The sequence below is a fragment of the Orycteropus afer genome, unplaced genomic scaffold, assembly GCF_000298275.1.
Source record: "Orycteropus afer afer isolate SDZICR_OR568_19922 unplaced genomic scaffold, OryAfe1.0 scaffold00011, whole genome shotgun sequence".
In the NCBI taxonomy this organism is placed as follows: Eukaryota; Metazoa; Chordata; class Mammalia; order Tubulidentata; family Orycteropodidae; genus Orycteropus; species Orycteropus afer.
Window position 1 is genome coordinate 17613167 of NW_006921598.1, and position 10007 is coordinate 17623173.

A 10007-nucleotide genomic window follows, 5' to 3' on the forward strand; every position below is an offset into this window, starting at 1 on the left:
ATAGTGCCTAAGGTACTTGACTGCTAACCAGAAGGCTGGTGGTTCAAACCCATCAGCCACTCCTTGGAAGGAAAGGTTGGGCAATCTACTTCCATAGTGATACTGCTTTGGAAACCCAAAGAGGGGTCGCTATGAGTTGGGGCTGACTCGGTGGCACATAACAACAACAACAACATAATTTTATTAGAAGCCACACAAAGAAAACTTGAACAAATGGGAAGTAAACATCTCAGTGGGAAGGGAAGACTGATTATTATTCTAAATGTTAACTTCCCACAATTTATATGCAATTATAATGAAATTTCAGAAACAGGATTTTTTGAGGGACCATTCAATAAAATCATCTTAACGTGTACATGAAAGAATAAATGCCAGAAAAAAAGTTTAAAATAAATGAAAAGTAAAAGGGAAATTCTATTACCAGGTATTCAACATAAGCGTAGGGAGAGACATTATAATCAATATGGGCACAGGAAGAGATAGATAGCTTGGAATTTAGATGTGAACCTCAGGGTATATGAGATTTTAATATTTGATAAGAGTGGGAGTTCAATTTAGTGGGAAAGGATGGATTATTTAACAAATGGTCATGACACAGTTGCCTGTTCACCAGGCAGTAAAAAATAAAGGGCTGCCTTTAATCCATCAGTCTATAGTTTTTTTTTTTTTTTTTTAAGTTGCAAACCAAATAGCCAGCCATTGGTAATAGGCCAAGAATTAGTAAAAATATAACAAAGCTCATCAAATGGAGTATTGGCTAGAGCTATGAAAATGGCCTTGTGATCTGCTCCCTATGTGGAGCAACTTCATCAATTTTTACTTTTTCCTTGTTGGTGCTGGAATTGAAAAGCCACAGCAGTCCAATGGACACTACTGGGTTTTAGTTAACCAAAGTATCAGTCAGTAGACCCAGGAACTTAAAGAACCTTAATGAATCAAGGACCCCAATGCGTAGTGCCTAAGGCATCTGACTGCTAACCAGAAGGCTGGAGGTTTAAGCCCACCAGATGCTCCTTGGAAGGAAGACTGGGCAATCTACTTCCATAGAGATATTGCCTCAGAAACCCAAGGAGGGATTGCAGTGAGTTTTTTCTTTTTTAATGAGCCAACAGTTTCCTTCAGTAGGGGATAAAGTTTCTCCCAAAGTGATAGCTACCACTTTTTAAAGTCAAGATGTTGCTCTGGCCAGACCAGCTACATTTTTCACGATGCCATTTATAAGTGGCAAGCGAGACTTGTTAGCCCCTTCTCATCTTGTTGTTAAGTATGAGTTGCTCTACCCTAAGATAGAAATATCAAAGCCAAGAGGATCACAAGGCCCTTCAGTTTCAGTGAGTGCTCAGTAGCCAGCCAAGTTAGGGAGAAAATGAGTCTAAAACCCCAGAGGGCATTTCTGGGTGGAGATAGACTCGTTGCCTTGGGTTTCAAAGGGCAAAAATTAACAACCACAGAGACTTGTAGCTCAAAGGGTCTTGAGAGCATGCCACAGCTTGCTGGATAGCTTTAGATGCAGTCTTTTGATTTGAGCTCCCACTCAAAGGATGCTGATTTGTGGGCCAGCTGCTATAAATGCCAATTATAATGCCCAAGTGAGGCATACCCTGTCTCCAATACCAAAGACTCCAATAAGGTGCTGTTCTGTTTGATTTTGGGTGGTGAGAGAGACAGCAATTTTCCCTTGATGTTCAAAGGGATTAAGCATTGTGATTCTGCCCACATAGTCCTAAGAAACTTAAGTGAACAAAAGTTCCTCTGAATTTTGTTAGGATTTATCAGCCACTCCTGTTGGCAGAAGTGTGATGACACGCAATTAAGACCAAACCCAACCCACTGTCATTGAAGAACTGGAGGAAAACTCATCCAACTCACGTTGTTAGGTGCTATCAGATTGGCTCCAACGCATAGTGACTCTGTGTACTACAGAATGAAACACTGCCTGGTCCTGCTCCAGCCTCACAATCCTTGCTCTATCTGAGCCTATCATTGTAGCCATTGTGTCAATCCATCTCATTGAGGGCCTTCTCCTTTTCTGCTGACCCTCCACTTTACCAAGCATGATGTCCTTCTCCAGGGAATGGTCCCTTCTGACAACATGACTAAAGTAGGTGAGACGAAGTCCGGCCAATCTCACTTCCAAGAAATATTCTGGCTGCACTTCTTCTAGGACAGATTTGTTAGTTCTTTTCACAATCCATGGTACTTTCAATATTCTTCATCAACACCACAACTCAAAAGCATCAACTCTTCTTCGATCTTCCTTATTCATTGTGCAGTTTTCACAGACATATGAAGTGATTGAAAATACCATGGCCTAGGTTATGTGCATCTTAGTCTTCAATGAGACATCTTTGCTTTTCAGCACTTTAAAGAGGTCTTTTGCAAAATATTTGCCCAGTGCAATACGTCATCTGATGAAATCTTTAACAACTTCAATCTTTTCCCCATTTATCATGATGTTGCTTATTGGTCCAGTTGTGAGGATTTTCATTTTCTTTATGTTGGGATGTAATCCATACTGCAGACTGATGTCTTTAATCTTCATCAATAAGTGCTTCAAGTCATCTTCACTTTCAGCAAGCAAAGTTGTATCGTCTGCATATCACATGTTGTTAGTGAGTCTTCCTCCAATCCTAATGCCATGTTCCTCATCTAGTCCAGCTTCTCATATTATTTGCTCAGCACACAGATTGAATAAATATGGAGAAAGGATACAACCCTGGTGCACTCCTTTCCTGATTTTAAACCATGAAGTTTCCCCTTGTTCTGTTTGAACGACAGCCTCCTGGTCTATGTTCCTCATTAGCACAGTTAAGTGTTTTGGAATTCCCATTCTTCTCAATGTTATCCATAATTTGTTATGATCCACACAAGTGAATGCTTTTACATAGTCAACAAAACACAAGTAAACATCTTTCTGGTATTCTTTGCTTTCAGCCAAAATCCACCTGACATCAACAATGATATCCCTCACTCCACGTCCTCTTCTGAATTCAGGTTGCATTTCTGGAAGTTCTCTGTCAATATACTGCTACAACTATTTTTTAATTATCTTCAGCAAGATTTTACTTGCATGTGATATTAATGATGTTGTTCGATAATACCCACATTCTGTTGGATCACCTTTCTTTGGAATGGGTACAAATATGGATCTCTTCCAACCAATTGGACAGGTAGCTGTCTTCCAAATTTCTTGGCATAGACAAGTCTTGGCATTTGACTCATAATGACCCTATAAAACAGAAGAGAACTGTCTCACAGTGTTTCCAGGGCTATATGTAAAGCAGAATTCCTTATCTTCCTCTTGTGGAATGGGTGATGTGTTCAAACCACCGACATTTTGGTTAGCAGACAAATGCTTTAATAAACACTATGCCACCAGCGCTCCTTGTGACACTGTAGTTAGGGAAGTTGAAATTGAATCTTCTCACTTGCCAACTGAAGAACATTATTTGCATTCTGAAAGCTTTGGACATCAGAGAATACAGGAATTTGTGCTGATCCTCAGTCAACCACTGGTGGCAAATGGCAGGGGAGTTTAGGTAGCCCGATGGGAATTTCACAACTGTATATTGGAAGTCTTGGCATATGAATGTGAATTGATTTTGTACTCAGAATGCCAGTGAACTAGAAGAGGTGTTGGCTACTCCAGACAGCATACTAAGTGTTATCAAACTGTGCAGTAGTTCCAGTTAACATTCACAATATCTTTAACTGCTAAGGCTTTGGGAACAACTGAAATCAGTTGGTGATAATCCTGCAAGCCACAAGCTTCCATTGGCCTTTTCCACTGGCCATACAGGGCTATTATGTTGAAATATTGTGTCTTTTGGGAGCTCTGGTAGCTCAGTGCCTAAGGCACTGGACTGCTAACCAGAGGGCTGGCGGTTCAAACCCACCAGTAACTCACCAGTAACTCCTCAGAAAAAAGATGGGGCAATCCACTTCTGTAGTGATACTGCCTCGGAAACCCAAGGAGTCACTATGAGTCAGGTCTGTCTCGACCACACATAAAAACAACAACATTGTATCTTTTATTTCTACTGACTTTAGGGCCTTAATCAAGGCTGTGATTTCCTCTTTTCCTCCTGGGATTCTATACTCTTTCTGTTAGAGCATGTGGGAGGAGGCATGGGCATGGCATTTTAGCTTTACTTCACTGTGAACCCAGGCCTAAATCCCGTTGTTGTTGTTGTTGTTACGTGCCGTCGAGTCGGCCCCGACTCATAGCGACCCCTCCTTGGGTTTCCAAGGCGGTATCACTACGGAAGTAGATTCCTCCCATAGGTTTAAGCAAGGTAATGACTTGTTTGCCCATAGTCAAGTTGCCATACAAATTTCATTTCCTCCCACTCTGAAATTCCCCAGGATACTTAATTGGTAAATTATGCTTTCGTTTTGCCTCTGGAGGCAGGAAGACCTCAAGCCCATTACTAATCATCTTTCTGCTTATAACAGCTGAAGTCAGGGTAGAAGAAGAGTAAGGGATCAGGGAGCACAACTGCATGAGAGTAAACAAGACTTCTCATACACATTTGCTTTTGAGCTGGGAGGTCAACCAAACAAACTTACAATATTTTGGTCCCACATAGACCTCATATCAAAAGGGAAGGTCATGATTAGTGACGTTATTTCTGCTTTAGAGACACCTTGACTCAGCAACCACAGCCATTTTATTTTATAGCCAGGGCTGTGTATGGATTACACTCTCTGGGTGACTTGTGCTAGACTCATAGAATGACACCTTTTTTTTTTTTTTTTAAGGAGTCCACTTTAATCTGGTTTGCTTGCTGCTTCATTATTATGATAAAATCTCCTAATTTTTTTTTTTTCCACAGTTTTAACATAAAGCCTAGTGGAATTTTCCAGGGCAATGGAACTGATCATAAGAATTCATCAAGACTTTTTGGGTTTCTCATTCTTCATTGATTCACTTTCATCATCATTATAAACCCAATTGGGGCAGTAAGAGCCCAAATACGAATCAGTGTCTCATCTGTTGTTTCTCCTAATTCATCTCCCTCATGGAAATCTCTTCAAGAGAGCTAACGCTCCCTTAAAAGCAGCCAATACCAACTGCAAAAACAGACCTGTTACTGTCATCTCTGAATGGATGTAAGTTGGCATGATAGCTGGCAGTTGCCATTTGTTCTTAAAATGATTACCTGCCCCATGCTCTTATCTCCCAGATGAACCAGCTAAAGAACTAATAATTGGCCTGATTTCTGCCCATAGTGGTTGGAAATTTGCCTACTCGCACATTCCATGGAGGCTCTTATCTTTAACTCTTGTCTAAAAGGAGCTCTGGTAGCATAGTGGCTAAAGCACTTGACTGCTAACCAGAAGGCTGGCGGTTCAAACCCACCAGCCACTCCTCGGAAGGAAGGTTGGGCAATCCTACTTCCATAGTGATACTGCCTCGGAAACCCAAGGAGGGGTCGCTATGAGTCGGGGCCGACTCGACGGCACATAACAACAACAACAACAAAAGGTGTGGAGGCTTCAGCCCATCCATAGCAAATCTTAGTACTAGTTTCACAATGAGGAGGACTTGAGGCTGACAGCCAGACTGTAGAGAAAGTCTGTCCACCTGGAAGAGAATTAACAATAACCAAGGTATCTTTTGGCTAGTTGTCTTTGAACTTATTTACTAGTACTCTATTTCCCAGTACTTAGTCTGTACCTGTTCTCTCAGTTCTTCCTCATTAGTAGACAATAGAATAGCTGATCATATAACTTCATCAATAAATTCACCACCAATTCCCATGGGCTAGCTGCAAAATCCCTCTTCCTTCATTTTCAACAAAGTCATGTCTCTGTCAACATCCCACCCTCCTCACAAAAACTGGCAAAAACTGTTTGAGATTTCACCTTACTTTCAAGCTAATATATTGTTGTTGTTGTTTGCCGTAGAGTCAGACCCGACTCATAGGGACCCCTCCTTGGGTTTCTGAGGCAATATCACTACGGAAATAGATTGCCCCCCCTTCCTTCTGAAGCTAATATATTAGCCTGCCACAAATTTATAAATGAGAGTAGAAGATATAAGATTTCTTGGTCAAAAATAAAAGACATTTTATTACTCACAGCAATAGTAACATTCAGAGTATCAGTGTTTTTGGCACTAATTCTCTGAGCCCCAATTCCCACATCTGTTTGCAGATTCTAAATTGAGAATATTAAGAGAAATAACAGATATAGAAAAGTTTTTTTTGATGGAAACTATTATTTTCTCCAGAAAAGAATCAATTGAAAGTATCAACAATTTCAAATACATAAAGTATAAACAAATTTTATGTATCTTAAAGATGATCGTAGGCTATTTTATGAAAAGGAAATTATGATGTATTGAATTTTTTTTTTAGAAAAATGCCAGCAATGCAGTATTTGCAACAGATATAGCCCAGAAACTAGTTAATTATCCTAGTTGCATTATTTTTCATATTCTGATAACATAAAGACTTTAAGAATTTGCTTTAAATGTACACAGTTATTGTTGTTGTTAGATGTCAGTGAGTCACCTCTGACTCCTAGCACTCCTATGTACAACAGAATGAAACACTACCTAGTCCTGTGCCATGTGCACAATCCTTGCTATGTTTGAGCCCATTGTAACCACTGTGTCAATCCATTTCATTGAGGGTCTTCCCCCTTTTCACTGCCCTCTACTTTACCAAGCATGATAGCGTTCTCTAGAGACTGGTCCATTCTGGTAACATGACCAATGCAGATCAGACAAAGTCTGGCCATTCTCGTTTCTCAGGAGGATTCCAGCTGCACATCTTCCAGGAGAGATTTATTCATTCTTCTGGCAGTCCATGGTATTTTCAGTATTCTTCACCAACATCACAATTCAAATATATCAATTATTTTTCAATCTTCTTTAGTCATTGTCCAACTTTCACATGCATATGAGGTGATTGAAAATACCAAGACTTGCGTCAGGCTTACCTTAGTCCTCAAAGTGACCTCTTTGCTCCTCAGCACTTTAAAGAGATCTTAGGCAGCAGATTTCCTCAGTGCAGTAAGTCATATGATTTCTTGACTGCTGCTTTCAGGGTCAACACTGTGGCTGGCAGGGTCAATTATGATATTTGTATTATTTTTAATATTCTGATAATATGAAGACATTCTTAAGAATTTGCTTGAAATGTACACAGATATGTTATTTTTATTTTCATAAAGAATTTTAATTTTGAAAGTAATTTCTGAATAGAACTACTTAGAAATCCATTAATAAAAGGAAACAACATATAGTTAATAAATAAATATTTCCTTACAATAGTATATAATTTCAATTATTTGGGGATCCCCCTTTCAGTATGAAAAATGTCTTGGTTTAGGTGACAAATAATCTGTCCAATTGAGCATGAAGGAAAGTTACCTGCTGAGAGCAAGCAATTCTGTGTGATTATAGGAGAGCAAAGAGGGGTGGAGAAGTTTCAAAAAGCTTCCATGAGAAATGTGAAATTGATTTCATACAGTAAGTGCACAGAATAGTGCTGTTCAATTCACTTATAGTTTCACCAATCGTTCAAGAATTATTGAACTTTTAAGTTAGAAGGAAACTTAGAATTCATCTACTTTAATGCCTAGCTCAATGTAATATCTTTTTAAACATTCCTTACAGATTTAAATTTTATATTAAAAGTATTTAATTCATTTTTAATAATTTAGGAGATATGTGAAAAATTAATATGTTGGATATATTCAACTTAGACATATATTCTTTTTCATACTTATCTTACTCTATTTGAAGAATCAGCTATTTTTCTCCTATGGTTAACTTTCCTCTTTTCAGTTGATTCTATTTGATTCTTTTAATTAAAAAGTTGCTTAAATTTGGGACTTCTTCTACACCTGCAATAATATCACCTTCTTGATATTTCCTACTTTTCCACAATTGCATTGAATTTTAACCACTCTTAGTTGCTGAGTAAGTTAGTCATGAAGATTAGCATGGTGGGAATATAGAGAAGTTATTAAAAGTTGGGACTCCTTGCAAAAGATTGATGCAGAGGGGTACTATCTGAAAGGTTGGAGGTTAGAGTCCTCCCTGAAGAACCTCAGAAAAAAGTCATGGATATCTACTTCTGAAAAACCTTCATTGAAAACACGATGGAGCACAGGTCTACACTGATATGCATGGTGTAGCCATGAGTTGAAATTGACTCAAAGGCAACTAAACCAAAAAAAAAAAAAAAAAACAACTCACTGCTGTTGAGTGGATCCTGCCTCATAGCAACCCCTCCTTGGGTTTCCAAGGTGGTACCTCTAAGTAAGTAGATTGCCCAGTCTTCTTCTGAGGAGTGGCTGGTGGGTTTGAACCCCCAGCCTTCTGGTTAGCAGTCAAATGCCTTATGCACTACACCACCAGAGCTCCCCAAAGGCAACTGGTTTTATTTAAAGCTGAGGCTGTAGAGTCAGAATTGGGTTTGAGTTCTAGCTCTACTTGTCACGAGCCTTGTGACTTCTTCAAATTATTTGATGAATTTATTATCTTCTAAGTCTCAACTGTTTCATCAGTAAAATAAGGATAATAATAATATTTTTCTCATTAAATTTTTGTGAAAATTCAATGAAGTAATAGATGTTAAAAGCTTAGCACAGTGCCTAACACATAGTTAATATTCAATAAACATTAGGGATGATGATTATTACAATAACAATATTATCATAACCAGAGGTCTAAAAACTCAGTGTACTCTTAACAAAAAAACAAGCCATTACTGTTAGAATCTAACTATAACTTTATTTATTTTATTAATGTATTTACTGCTTCACATTTATTAGGGTTATTTAAAGAGGTGATGTAGGGGTTAAATATTTGGCTGCTGACTGAAAAGTCAGTGGTTCAGACCCACCAGGTGCTCCACAGAAGAAAGATGTAGCAGTCTGCTTTTGCAAAGCTTTACATTCTGTGCTCACTTAGGCAGCACATGTACTAAAATTGTAATGATGCAGAGAAGATTAGCATGGCTCCTGCGCAAGCATGGCACACAAATTCGTGAAGCATTCCTTATTAAAAAAAGAGAAAAAAAGCTTTACATCCTGGGAAACCCTGTAGAACAGTTCTACTCTGTCCTACAGGATCACTGTAAGTCAGTTGACGAAGACAGAGGGTTATGGGTATGATGATAGCAAATTCTCACCTGTGGGAATGAGTGATTTGAGTGCGGAAAGGATGACTTTTAGAAGGGTGAGCAGAATAAACACATCCTTGGCTCAAGTGTGATTTTTGCAGCCTGATAATTTTTGAAAGCAGTTTGTAAAGCTGGGATAACTAATCTGAATGATAGCCCTATTAGTAAAATCAATATTTTTATCCCTGTTTTACAGATAGAGGGACTGAACCAGGACATGTAAATGTCTTTGTCAAGGTTATATAGAAAAGTCAGGGGCAGAACTACACATTTATTTCAGAGTATTAACTCCAGAGCCATCGGTTGTATAACTCTGGAAATGTGTAAAATAACTGAAAACATACCCTATATGGCAATTGTTTCCAAAATAGTATAATGTAAATACCATTTCAAACTCTTCAAATCAAAATCACATCTGCAAAATCACTTATAACAGTCTTATTCCTAACATTATTATGCTAGCGGTAGTTGAAGGATGAAAGAAAAGGTATTTTGGGAAAAAAAAAACCAACTTAATACTTTTATTGTTAAAGCAACCTTTAGAAAGGAACTAGAGTTAGACAGAGGGGTATTGAACAGGAGAGAATTGATTTAATGTATTATTTAACAAATTTATACCTGATTCATGTTTAATAGTGAGGCAAAATTGGGGAGGGAGAGGAAATAACTGGTGAGATTTTCCACCAAGAGGAACAGTTCTGACTTTTCTTCCCCTTCTGTAGCTCTGGCTCCATTGGGCTCTGTGGCCAAGCAAAGGAGGGACTCAGTCAGCCAGAAGAATTCATCATAAAGTATAATAATCCTTGTCCAGCAGAAAACAGTTATTTTTTTTTTCCTTCTGTAAAGAAGGGTGTGGATAGACACCCT

The 10007-nt window shown here is 38.6% G+C and overlaps 1 non-coding gene across 1 annotated transcript; it reads left to right on the top strand.

Moving 5' to 3' along the window:
- The first annotated feature begins 8917 nt into the window (after nt 1–8917).
- Nucleotides 8918–9024, top strand: LOC122151050. Its single transcript, XR_006163952.1, has one exon. It is a non-coding gene; the product is annotated as a U6 spliceosomal RNA (small nuclear RNA).
- Nucleotides 9025–10007: the final 983 nt, after the last annotated feature.